The sequence below is a fragment of the Pongo pygmaeus genome, chromosome 1, assembly GCF_028885625.2.
Source record: "Pongo pygmaeus isolate AG05252 chromosome 1, NHGRI_mPonPyg2-v2.0_pri, whole genome shotgun sequence".
Classification (NCBI taxonomy): Eukaryota; Metazoa; Chordata; class Mammalia; order Primates; family Hominidae; genus Pongo; species Pongo pygmaeus.
In genome coordinates, this window is record NC_072373.2 from 161931103 (window position 1) to 161944876 (window position 13774).

Genomic DNA, 13774 nt, shown 5'->3' on the forward strand with positions numbered 1-13774 from the left:
TTTAATTCTGTGCCTGTGGATTCCCCAGTAAGTTAGAATTCCATCATTTTAAAAATTATAAATACAATATATTACTTTCTTTTGCCATTTTGAACAAAATAAGTACTTGATAAATTCTCACTTTTGCTGGGAGAATTAGGAAATACACTTTATAAGATTTTTATATAATAAAATTTGTTTCTGGCTTTGGCTAAATTTTTCATCAATGTAAAATAATAGTTAATATTACTGATTATTTACCATGTCCAGGCACTCTTCTAAACACTCTACATGTGTTATCTTACTAAAGCCTTGTAACTTAACAAGGTGGGCACTAGACAGATTTGCAAGGTATACATTTGACCAGTGACAGCCACTGAAAATGTTAATTTGCTTTCCTCACTACCCCCAATACTCCAAAATGTCCTAGATCAAGTTCACTGAAGAACTTACCAGAGTGGGACCAAAGGAAAAAATCAGAGTAAACTAAGAACAGTTCGTCTTTCCTACCTCCATTCTCTTGCTAGGAGAAAGGCCAAATTAAGATGAGCTAAAGAACAGGAAGAGATCTTTCGGGGTCAGATTCAAGTTCCTAGATGTGAAGAGCTTGTTGCATGAACCCTGACTCCTAGTTTGGGGGAATCCATTAGACAGCCACACTACAGTTGTATAGTGGCACCACAGGAAAAGGAGACTGGCATCTTGCTTACCAGCTTCTGGTCTGCTTAGCCTCAGGGTTTCCTAACAAAACTTAGGGAAAGGCATTTCGGAAGGAAGGGATGGGTATTGGCAGAAGAGGGCAAGGCTTAGCCGCAAAGCTACTCTTGCCACATACACGCCATGTCTCCTGAGAGGTATGAACAATTGGATCACAATAGGGACATCAAAAGATGGGTAGGGATGGAAGGGAAGGCTTGTGCCAAATCGACCACATGCATCAGAGGCACATGCATGGGAGTTGTAAGTAAGATGGCTTCAGATGGAAGATGCATCGTAAAACTTCACCCACAGATGCCTAGACAGTGGCTCAGGGCCATGTTCATCACCATCCGAATCTATAGGTCCCCCTCATCAGGAGATATTGAAGAAATTGATGGATGGTGATGATCAGCTTTGGAATGTGCAGCAAACTAGCCATCACCAACATACAGATAGCCAAAAGAAACCTGCTTCCCTAACACCAAATCTACTTTCCTCCCTCCAGATACAGTGAAAGGAGAGAGAAAAACATTCTACATCCTTTTCTTCCGTAAGTAGCTCCCAAGTGAATGCGTGTGTCAGTTCAGATCCTCCTGGAAGCAGATGCCAAGGCAGAATTAGACATGCAAATGATGAATTGGGGTAAATGACTATGAATAATAAAGGAAAAGGAACAGGAGTAGGAGGGAAGAGCCTTCAGACCATGATGCTCATCTGCCACCTATGAAAGGAAAGAGGAAGGTAAGAAAAGTGGTAAGGCAAAGCTCCAGACTGTGATGCAGATCTGAGAGTCTTGACCAGGTCAACAAGGCACCCCAGAGCAAAGTTATCCCATTAGAGGAATCCCATGTTGGACAGGAATGGCTAAGCTCTAGTACCCCAGCCATGCTCAGTTACTGTCTGAGAGCAGCCCAGAGACCATATAGCCTCATCACGCTCGCTTCAATGGACCCCAAAGCTGCAGCATCTGGAGGCTGTCAACTGACTCTTCTCTTTGCAGTGTGTTCCCACTTCAAGGAAAATAACAGCAGCATACACCAATAGCTGCCACAGGATCTGTTCAGTTTATCCTGGGATGGTGGTATAGGCTTCAAACTTTGACATTAGAGTGAAATTATAAGGATTTTTCTCCAAACCAGGGTTAATAATAAGATCAGTCACAACCTATTCCCATTCAGCAAGTTACAGAAAATAATAGAATGCCTTGTTCATCTGTTCTACATCAATCGATTTTCACATTCACTTCCTCCTGCCTCTTTCCCACTCCCTACCATTCAACCACGTTTGTCCCATCAACACTCACTCTGGGAATCAAGACCTCCTTCAGACAGACAGCAATGCAGATAAATTATCATTTGGACATTGCTTTTCATAGTTGAAAAAATGCTTTGTGAATTCTTTTGACTGGTTTCTGTCTTACCATCTCATTCACGTTAAAAGAATAAAAATGTAGTCAAGAAACAGATAACATCCCTAGTTTGTGATACATCCCAAACCAAGCACACAGTGATATGAAGTCTGGAATACTATTATTTGACTTAATCATGGAGGCCAGACAAGGTTTATTTGAAAAAATGGACCAGAGTTGAGATCTGAAAAGGGGAAGAAAGACCATTCCAGGCAGAAGAATCAGCTTATGCAGTGGCCCTCAGTGACTTCAGAGTGTAGACTTTAGTGTCACTGAGATGAAGGAGATGGGTGACAGTCAAACTTTCTTAGGAGTTTTCATTATTCTAAGAGTAACTTCGGGGTTTTAATAGGAGGACTGGAATAAAGGGACATTATATGGTTAGATTTGTACTTTGAAAAACATCCCTCTGGATGAAGAATGGAGAACAGATGGGAGAATGGATGAGGAGCTCAGAGAAGGTTAGGTGTAATATTAGTAGTAGTAGCAGTTCAGGTGAGAGATGTGGCTATCTTGAACTAGAGTGTTGATATGGAATAAAAATTAGATCATTTCAAAATACGATTAAGTGACAAAATATCCAAAATTCAGTGGTGAGTTAGATATGGAAACTGAAAAATTAAGATGTCAAGATAACTCCTGAATTTCTAGTTGGCACAACTGGATGGATGATAATCGCAATCACTAAAATAATAAATACCAAGAGAGAATCAAGTTGGAACAAGGCTATAAGTTCAGAATTAAACAGTTTACCAGTTAGGAATCTTTTAGTTGCAAGTGATTAAAAAGCCCAATTTAATCTAGCTTAAACAAAGAAGGGAAGTTATTGGCTAACGTAATTGTAAAATATACAAGAAGGGCTGACTTCAGCAGTGGCCTCATTCTGGAATAAAATGATGCCTCCAGGAGCCATTCCTTAGTTCTGTGTCCAGAGTTGGTTTCTATCGGTGGGTTCATGGTCTCACTGACTTCAAGAATGAAGCTGCAGACCTTCACGGTGAGTGTTACAGCTCTTAAAGATGACACAGACCCAAAGAGTAAGCAGCACAGATTTATTGTGAAGAGCAAAAGAACAAAGCTTCCACAGCATGGAAGGGGACCCGAACAGGTTGTTGCTGCTGGCTGGGGTGGCCAGCTTTTATTCCCTTATTGGCCCCACCCATGTTCCATTTCTGTCCTATCAGAGTGCCCTTTTTTCAATACTCCCTGCGATTGGCTACTTTTAGGATCTTGCTGATTGGTGCATTTTACAGAGTGCTGATTGGTGCATTTTACAGAGTGCTGATTGGTGCATTTTACAATCCTCTTGCTAGCTACAGAGCACTGATTGATACGTTTTACAATTCCCTTGCTAGCTACAGAGCGCTGATTGGTGCGTTTTTACAGAGCGCTGATTGGTGCATTTTACAATCCTCTTGCTAGCTACAGAGCGCTGATTGGTGCGTTTTTACAGAGCACTGATTGGTGCATTTTACAATCCTCTTGCTAGCTACAGAGCGCTGATTGGTGCGTTTTTACAGAGCGCTGATTGGTGCATTTTACAATCCTCTTGCTAGCTACAGAGCACTGATTGGTATGTTTTTACAAAGCACTGATTGATGCATTTTACAATCTCCTTGCTAGCTACAGAGTGCTGATTGGTGCATTTTACGATTCTAGCTACAGAGTGCTGATTGATGCGTTTTACAACCCTCTTGTAAGACAGGAAAGTTCTCCAAGTTACCAACCCAAATGTCCATCAATGATAAGCTGGATTAACAAAATGTAGTACATATACACCATGGAATACTATGCAGACATAAAAAAGGATGAGTTCATGTCCTTTGTAGGGACATGGATGAAGCTGGAAATCATCATTCTGAGCAAACTATCACAAGGACAGAAAACTAAACACCGCATGTTCTCACTCATAGGTGGGAATTGAACAATGAGAACGCTTGGACACAGGGTGGGGAACATCACACACTGGGGCCTGTTGTGGGGTGGGGGCAGGGGGAAGGGATAGCATTAGGGGATATACCTAATGTAAATGACGACTTAATAGGTGCAGCACACCAACATGGCACATGTATACATATGTAACAAACCTGCACGTTGTGCACATGTACTCTAGAACTTAAAGTATAATAATAATAATAATTTTTTAAAAAGTTCTCCAAGTCCCTACTCGGCCCAGGAAGTCCAGCTGGCTTCACCTCTCAGTTCTACTTCCTCTGTGTTGGTTGCATTCTCAGACTTTGCAAGGTGGCTCCTGGTGGCACCAGGCTCATATCATCACAAGAACTAGTTCAGTGAAAGAGGAAAGTCTCTTCTCAAAATGTCAAACAAAAAAATGCAAAACCAAATCTCCTCAGCATTTATGGTCTCAGTTTGGGTATATGCTTAATCCCAAACTATTTGCTGTGGTGATGAAATATGCTAATTACACCCCGGACCCTGAACTTAAGGCATTTTCAAAAAGAAGTTTATGGATGAGGGCCAGGCGCAGTGGCTCACACCTGTAATCCCGGCACTTTAGGAGGTCGAGGCAGGCAGATCACGAGGTCAGGAGTTCGAGACCAGCCTGGCCAACATGGTGAAATCCTGTCTCTACTAAAAATATATACATATACAAAAATTAGCTGGGCGCGGTGGCAGGCACCTGTAATCCCAGTTACTCGAGAGGCTGAGGCAGGAGAAGTGCTTGAGCCCGAGAGGAGGAGGTTGCAGTGAGCCGAGACCACACCATTGCACTCCAGCCTGGGTGACAGAGTGAGACCCTGCCTCAAAAAAAAAGAAAAAATAAGTTTATGGATGAAAGTGGAGGAGGATTACATATCCCAGCAAAGAATCAGATACCATTGCCACAAAAAGGATAAATGGATATTGGGCAGCAAAACAAAATATAATTATCTCTTACAGCTGAACACGATTTCCGAGATTAACAACAGGCTCAATGTGGTGGACATTTAAGAAAATGAAATCCTCATTGATAAAGATGGGGTACTTGAAATCAGCTCCGAGCACTGGCAGAGGTCAAGACTATGGGCTACCAGTAACAACTTGCTTGATACAAAAACACATACTGCATGGGGCAAAAGTAACATCAGACACATTCAAGAAAATCTGTTTTCTCATGAAGGTTCTCTGGAAAATCCAACAGATGAATTGCTGTAAAACAATCAGAGTTGATTTTTTTATTTAACTTACATTTCGTTCACATTACGTGATGTGGATTGAGTTAGACTTAGTTTTTTCATTGTGTTACGGACTCCTCCAGGTATTAATAGAGATATGTAATGACTCTGGCATCTATGTGCAGCCTTCTTTATTTCCTGGTGTTTTAGCCAGACCTATTTCTGCCTGAGAAGACTTAATGGTACATAAGAAACCTTTTGGGGGCTCTCGGTAAGAATGAAAGTGAAAAATAAATTCCACTAGGGGGTGCTAAGCCTCAAAATAAAAATACAAAACCAATATCTTTGATTTTCCCATACCTTTCAACAATCATTGAACAACTGTCTTAATCTGGATTCTCCAGAAAGCAGTGCCTGAGACAAAGTTTACGTGCTGCTACTTTTTTATAGGATGCAATCCCAGGAAGCAAGAGTGAGGGAAAAGGAGAGTGAGGCAGGGAAAATGTAAGAGCTGATACAAGAATACATATTACTGAGCTGGTCATCTCTTGGTATTAAAAACTACTGATTCCTTGATCTTATAGTGCCTTTCACCAAGTGGCCATGTAAAAAACTGCTTCATAGAACAGTCCATCCAGACTGGCTCAGTCTTCACCCAGGAAGATATAAATTCCTCTCATATGATTAAGTTGCACATATGTTGACACTAAGCATGTCCTTGAGGTCTCACACCTCGGTCTCTACAGAACAGAAGGTGAAACGTATGCAGAGAGGACATAAGGCAAAGAGATGTCAGGTTGTTCTCTGGCGGAACTGATCCCACTTCATGCACAGCAGGTTGCTCCACAGCTGGGGCTGGAACAAGAGGCCAAAGACCTCAAAGATAGGTGAGAAGCACCCAAAAGGTGTTTAATACAATAAGAAATGCTCCAAATATATAATGCACAATTAAGAGGGAAACAAAAGCCTTGCCAAAGATATCATGCCATGGAAACAGCAGTTGGAGGATGTTTGTGCTTTGACTCTAAACATTAATTATCACTTTTCATTTAACAAGACAACTAGTTGTAGGTTTCTTATGTATTTCTTAGTTGAAAATAGATTCCTTCGGACTTGCTAGTCATCTAAGAAATTAGATTTCTTCTTTATTTCTAAATTAATCTTGTTTACTTTTGCCAAATCAACGACATAATTGGCTGAATAAACAGTGTTGTTCGTTTTAAAGAATTAGGATTTTTGTTTTTCAAGCTGATTCATTTTGAAATACTTATAACTTTTCCTGTAATATTAGAAACAGGGCCAGATGTGGTGATTCACGCCTGTAATCTCAGCACTTTGGGAGGCCAAGGCGGGTGGATCACTTGAGGTCAGGAAGTTCAAGACCAACCTGGCCAACATGGTGAAACCCCGTCTCTACTAAAAATAAAAAAATTAGCCAGGTGTGGTTGTGGGTGCCTGTAATCCCAGCTACTCAGGAGGCTGAGTCAGGAGAATTGCTTAAACCCAGGAGGCAGAAGTTGCAGTGAGCCAAGATGACGCCACTGAACTCCAGCCTGCGCAACAGAGTGACACTCTGTCTCAAAAATAAATGAATAAATAAATAAATATTTTAAAATAAATTAATTAAATTAAGTGCTTTCAAAAGTCAAAACAATACAAAAAAAGTAGACACAAAAGTGTCACATCCTTCTATATTCCCTCTACCTCATTCATCTCCACCCCCAATAATCCCTTGTAGATAACCAGGTTTATTGTTTTATGGTTTATACATTCTGTTTCTTCTTGTAAATATAGGCAAATATATGTATATTTCATTTTCCCTTCTGCCTTACGTGGAAAGTAACATACTCTAAATGCAGCTTTTAGAAAATTCCTAATAAGCATATTCCTATATATTTTATCTTTTAGAAAAACAACCCTTTACATAATGAGATTTGATCCTTATAAGAATTACTGTATTTCCTTTCTTCTGAATCGTCACACTCTTTTTTCTGAATCCTTCTTTTCTACCTTTAAGTATATTCAGATCTCTTTCATCAGGAAAACCTAAAAATCGAGTAAGGGCAAAATATTTAGTGGAATATTTTCAAAATTCCATTTTATAAAACACTGGTTCCCTAAAACATCAACAGCTGTTCAAAATTTTTTTCCACAACGCAATGCATGTCTGCAAACTAAAAGTCCAGAGAAGTACAATAATAGACTGTGTTAATTTAATTAAATATTTCCCCAGCATATTTAATCATGGAATCATTTTTCTGCCAAATGCCTGTTAACATCCCATGGAATGAGGAAGTACTCCTGGGAACATTACTCGTCACTCATTTGAATCAGGTCTTTTTAGACTACCAGTCATTCCTTATTGCTAAATGCAGTAGGCTTTCTAGAGGTCTTACTCTCTTTGCCTTGCTCCCAGTATTACAATATCTGGCCAAAATGGATTATTCCGTTTCCCCAATCACTCTCACACTTTTCCTCATGCAGTTTACTCTTCCTGGGTGCCTTTTATTATAAGATCACTCACCTTTTGAAATCCTAACAGTCCTTCATTGTCTGTCAATGCCACTTCTTCCATGTTGGCTTTTAACTTTTTTTTTTTTTTAGATGGAATCTCGCTCTGTCAGCCAGGCTGGAGTGCAGCAGCATGATCTCAGCTCACTGCAACCTCCGCTTCCCGGGTTCAAGCGATTCTTCTGTCTCAGCCTCCCTTATAGCTGGGATTACAGGTGCCTGCCATCACGCCCGGCTAATTTTCGTATTTTTAGTAGAGACAGGGTATCACAATTTTGGCCAGGCTGGTCTCGAACTCCTGACCTCAGGTGATCTGCCCACCTCAGCCTCTCGAAGTGCTGGAATTACAAGTGTGAGTCACTGAAACTGGTCTTAATTTTTTAACTTAAGCTAATTTTAGCTATGGTCGAAACGATCTTGTCTTTCATTGTGTATTTATCAAAAAACATATATTGTCTATTTAGTGTTTGGAAAACGTTTGACAGGGACTAAAATCCTTTATATCTACCAGTATATTCTGAGAACTTGATACTTCGGCTTCAGGGAACCCTACTTATTGTTGGCGGATCCCAGTATCATTACCAAAGAGGCATGTCACCTGGAAAAAGTAATCTAAAGTAGTCATAAGAAAGTATCTTTGGCCGGGCGCGGCGGCTCACGCCTGTAATCCCAGCACTTTGGGAAGTCGAGGTGGGCGGATCACGAGGTCAGGAGATCAAGACCATCCTGGCTAACGCGGTGAAACCCCGTCTCCACTAAAAAAAAATACAACAAAATTAGCCAGGCATGTTGGCGGGCGCCTGTAGTCCCAGCTACTCAGGAGGCTGAGGCAGGAGAATGGCGTGAACCCGGGAGGCGGAGCTTGCAGTGAGCCGAGATCGCGCCACTGCACTCCAGCCTGGGTGACAGAGCAAGACTACGTCTCAAAAAAAAAAAAAAGTATCTTCACTGGAGAATTACTGTGAGAAATAGAAATAACTTTGCTCATGATAGCCTGTTTGTGATTGTTCCTTAACATTCTTAATAAATGACCAAAAAGAGTTGCGATGTAACAGACCAGATTCTAATCCTGATTTTGTCAATACCCTGAACACATCATTTCATCTCTCCAGGTCTCCCCGCCCCGTTCCTGCATAGAGCTAGGTGAGGAAGCTCGTGCCCTCTGACTCCAAGCCAACCTGAGTATTTTAAGTCCCCGGCCTGTCGCATCTTGGGTGGGTTTAGGCCCATTCCGTATGTGGCCACTAGCTGGCAGGATTGCCACATGGTGTGCTTGGCCACTCCCCTTCTGCACCTTCATCTTCTCCAAGAAGGATTCGCCTTCAGGCTGATTCTGGACCAAAACAAACAGAACATTCCACCTGGCAGCAGCCAAGTCCCCAGCACTATTGTGCCAAGGAGACTCTTTGATTTGCCTCAAGGCCAGAGAATAAACTAGGATTCCAGGGGACAGCTGACTCCAGCCCATCTACCATGCTCCAGTAGAGACCTTCAGGTGACCCAGGTCAACACCAAGCCACCCTCTGGAGGATCTGATGCTGCCTCAGAAACCACACCTCATACCTCATCAGATACTAATGGAAATGTGGGATACAGGCTTGTAATATGTGGCAAGTCACATTAATTTCTCTGATCTTCAAAATTTATTGCTTTGTAAAATGAGTGTGAGCTGGGTTTCTGAACTCTGTCTCCCAATGCCACAGGCAGTGTAGGATCCTGGGAAGAATATGGTGTTTTTGAACACAGATGTGCTTTTTTCCTTTTTTTTTTTTTTTTTTTTTTTTTTTTTGACAAAGTCTCGCTCTGTCACCAGGCTGGAGTGCAGTGGCGTGATCTCTGCTCACTGCAACCCCCGACTCCCTAGTTCAAGCGATTCTCCTGCCTCAGCTTCCTGAGTAGCTGGGATTACAGGTATGCACCACCACGCCCAGTTAATTTTTGTATTTTTAGTAGAGACGGGGTTTCACCATGTTGGCCAGGATGGTCTCGATCTCCCGACCTCGTGATCTGTCCGCCTCGGCCTCCCAAAGTGCTGGGATTACAGGCGTGAACCACCGCACCCTGCCGGTGCGCTTTAAATCCTATTCTTGCCATTTATATGATTCTGATGGGTTCAGGACACATTACCCAAAAGTATAGCAGCTTGGTATTTGCGAAAACAGCAGAAGCAGGAAAGTCTCTCATTTTCCTCTCACCTTTCTCCAAAGCAGGTGATAAGATCCTCATTCCAGAGGTATCCTCCTAATGTCCAGAGAAAAGGAACTACTCTATCTCTGAAGAGATGGAGAATAATCTGAACAAACAGACCTTGTTAAGTTTCCCCAGTTTGTTACCATTACATCATACCCCCTTTGTCCGATACTTCACCACAACTGTCCATTTCTTCATCAAACTTTAGTATAAAAATCTGTTTCCTTGTGTCTTTGGGTTTTCATTTCTGAAAGTTCCTGTGTCACATAAAACTTGTATTACATAAATTTGTACACTTTTCACTGATTAACCTTTTATTATAGATACCTCAGCTATAAACTCTGGAGGGGCAAGAAAAGATTTCTTCTCCCCTACAAACCTGATCATGTTTTCTAAGATTTTTCTTCAGGAAAATAGAGCTATGAAATTTATTTCACAATGTTTTCTGAGGGTGAAAAGAAATCGAGTTAGTGAAAGTGGCACATAGAGTGCTCAGTGAAGATGCTAATTCCCATCCTTGATTACAAAAATACAAAACTACATATTCCATAGTCATTAGAAACTTGTACACACACATAAAAAGGACAAGATAAATATATATTAAACTGTTAAAGTTTTTATTTCTAGAGATTAACATTGAAGTGATTAACATTTTCTTCATTATGCCCCCCTGTAGTTTCCAAATTTTCTAAAATAAACCTTTATGACTGTTACTACTTTTTCTTGTGGTAAATTACACATAACATAAAGCTGGCCATTTAAAACATTTTTAAGTGTACATCTCAGTGGCATTAAGTACATTCATCCCCTTGTGCAACCATCACCACCATTCATGTCTGGAACCTTCTTATCACAAACAGTTACTCTGTATGCATTAAATCATAAATCTCTATTCTCCCCTCCCCGCTGCCCCTAGTAACTACTATTTTACTTTCTGTCTCTGTGAATTTGGCTATTTTGGGTACCTCACACACACAGAATCATAAAACGCTTGGCCTTTTCTGTCTGGATTATTTCTCACTTCACTTAGCATAATGTCTTTAATGTTCATCCATGTCGTGGCATGTATCAGTTCATTCCTTTCTAAGGCTGAATAATGGTCCGTGTGTATATACCACATTTTGTTTAACCATTCATCCATCTGTGAATATTTTGATTGTTTCCATTTTTTATCTATTGTGACATAGGAATGCAAACATCTATTTGAATCTCTGCTTTCAATTCTTTTGGGTCGATACCCAGAAGTGGAATTGCTTGATTATATCATAATTCTGTGTTTAATTTTTTGAGGAACTGTACTGTTTTCCACAGTGGCTCTGCCATTTTACGTTCCTACAAGCCATGCTCGCAAAGCTTCTGATTTCCTCACATCCTTGTCAACACTTGTTATTTTTCATTGTTTTGTTTCTAATAGCCATCCTAATGGGTGTGAAGTATAACTGATCATTGCAGTTGCTGCATTTCCCTGATGTGTTGACTTGCATTTCCCTAATGATTAGTGACGTTGAGCATCCTTTCATATTGTTGTTACTTTTTTAAAAGCTTCTATTTTGTAAAGATCTATTTCTCTGAGACAGTGCTTCTCAAACTTTAATGTGCTTCTTAATATCCTCCGGGTCTTATTAAAATGCAGATTCTGATTCAGCAAATTGGGATGGGCATTAGATTCTGCATGCCTAACAGTCTCCCAAGTGATCTTCAGGTCACACTTTGATTAGCAAGCCTCTAGGCTGGAAGAGGGACCCAGCCAGGCTTGAATATCATATTTATTTGCACCTGGCCACCCATCTTTATCTTTGCAACAAAACTTTCCAGGCCTGGTTTATCTTCTGTCTCAAGGGTCATAAGGCCAAAGAAGCAGAACATAGATTTTCTCAAACTTAAGTCTGTGTGGCATAGAGCACTGGTGTCAAGGAGAATTAGAAGTCAACATATGCAAGCAGGACATTTAGACCCTTCATTTTACTCTATGGTGAGTAACTAAAAGAGAGGTTTTTCTCAGAGGATAATTTGTGGAGCAGAATAAAACAATCATACCAATTTTCAGCTAAATCATGAGACTTCAAATAAATTTCCTGTATGAGGTGGACAGAGTAGATCTATATTCCTGGACCTCCAGGAGTCCTCTGTCGTTTTCCTTTGCCATGGGAATGCATCAGGAAACAACTTGAAAAGCCTTCTGGTCTCTGAATTCAGAGGAGGGAGAAAGGATGTGATAGGCTAAGAAGGACACAGTCACCTGACCCAGCTAGCATTTAATAAGAGAACACTTCCAAAGGAAAGTCAGCCCATTTGGTTTGATAAATACTTAAAGGTACCTGGAAGCTACTCTGCATGTGACAGTGATCAAGTTACTCCTCACCCAGTATTGAGTAAAACAGGCATTGAGCAATTGTTACTGTTGCAATGAGTATTGCCAGCATAGCAGTAGAGGCCCCTGGGAGGGTATAACAGGAGGATTCAAACTAAGGAGTATGGCAAACCCTGAGCCAGACACTAGAGTGGCAGGAACTCCAGGAGGAGATGGGCAAGCAGCTAAAAGGAGCACATGGAGTGGTGATTCCTAAACATCAGTCTGTGTGCCAAGTGGTAACTAATCGGCAGAGAAAGGGGAAAATAAGGACAGTCTCATGAGATTTTCACCAGGTTAAATTTACTCCATGTTGGAACTATCACTGGGAATTAAATTCTCCTTTTATAAAATGAAAAATATTCCTTTTTTTTTTTTTTTGAGACTGAGTCGCTCTCTGTTGCTCAGGCTGGAGTGCAATGGCGCGATCCCGGCTCACGGCAACCTCCGCCTCCCAGGTTCAAGTGATTCTCCTGCCTCAGCCTCCCGAGTAATTGGGGTTACAGGAGCCTGCCACCACACCCAGGTAATTTTATATATTTAGTAGAGATGGGGTTTCACCATGTTAGCCACGCTAATCTTGAACTCCTGACCCATGGTGATCTGCCTGCCTTGGCCTCCCAGAGTGCTGGGATTAGAGGCATGACCCACTGTGCCCAGCTTCCTTTTTTTTTTTTTTTTTTTTTTTTAAGACAGGGTCTCAGTCTGTCACCCAGGCTGGAGTGTAGTGGTGTGATCATGGCTCACTGTAGCCTCAACCTCCTGGGCTCAAGTAATCCTCCTGCTTCAGCCTCCCAAAGCACTAGGATAATAGGAGCACAGCTCCACATCCAGCCCTGGACATTTTTTTTTTTTTTTTTTTTTTTTGAGACGGAGTTTCACTCTTGTTGCCCAGGCTGGAGTGCAATGGTGCAATCCCGGCTCACCACAACCTCCGCCTCCTGGGTTCTAGTGATTCTCCTGCCTCAGCCTCCCGAGTAGCTGGGATTACAGGCATGTGCCACCATGCCCGGCTAATTTTTGTATTTTTAGTAGAGACAGGGTTTCTCCATGTTGGGCAGGCTGGTCTCAAACTCGCAACCTCAGGTGATCTGCCTGCCTCAGCCTCCCAAAGTGCTGGGATTACAGGCGTGAGCCACCATGCCCAGCCAGCCCTGGATATTTTATAGACGTGAAACTTACAGCATTGAGAAACTTGTGGCTTTGAGTTCACCATAAACAGATATTTTCTAAGCATCAATATCATCATAATTGCTAGAATTTTATAACTTCTTGCTGTGTGCCAAGCAACAGACTAAGTACATCATATAGATTATTTTACTCAATTCTAATGACCCTACTATAAATAGATATTACTATAATTTTACACTTTACCGCTGAAGGAACTGAGTGTCAGGAGGTTATGTAACTTGCCTAGGCCCACACAGCTGGTGAGAAGTGGGGCTGTGGTTCCTAAAATAGGGATGTGAACTTCTGCTTCTTGCCACAATAGACTAACAGGGACTGGATTTACCCTCCCAC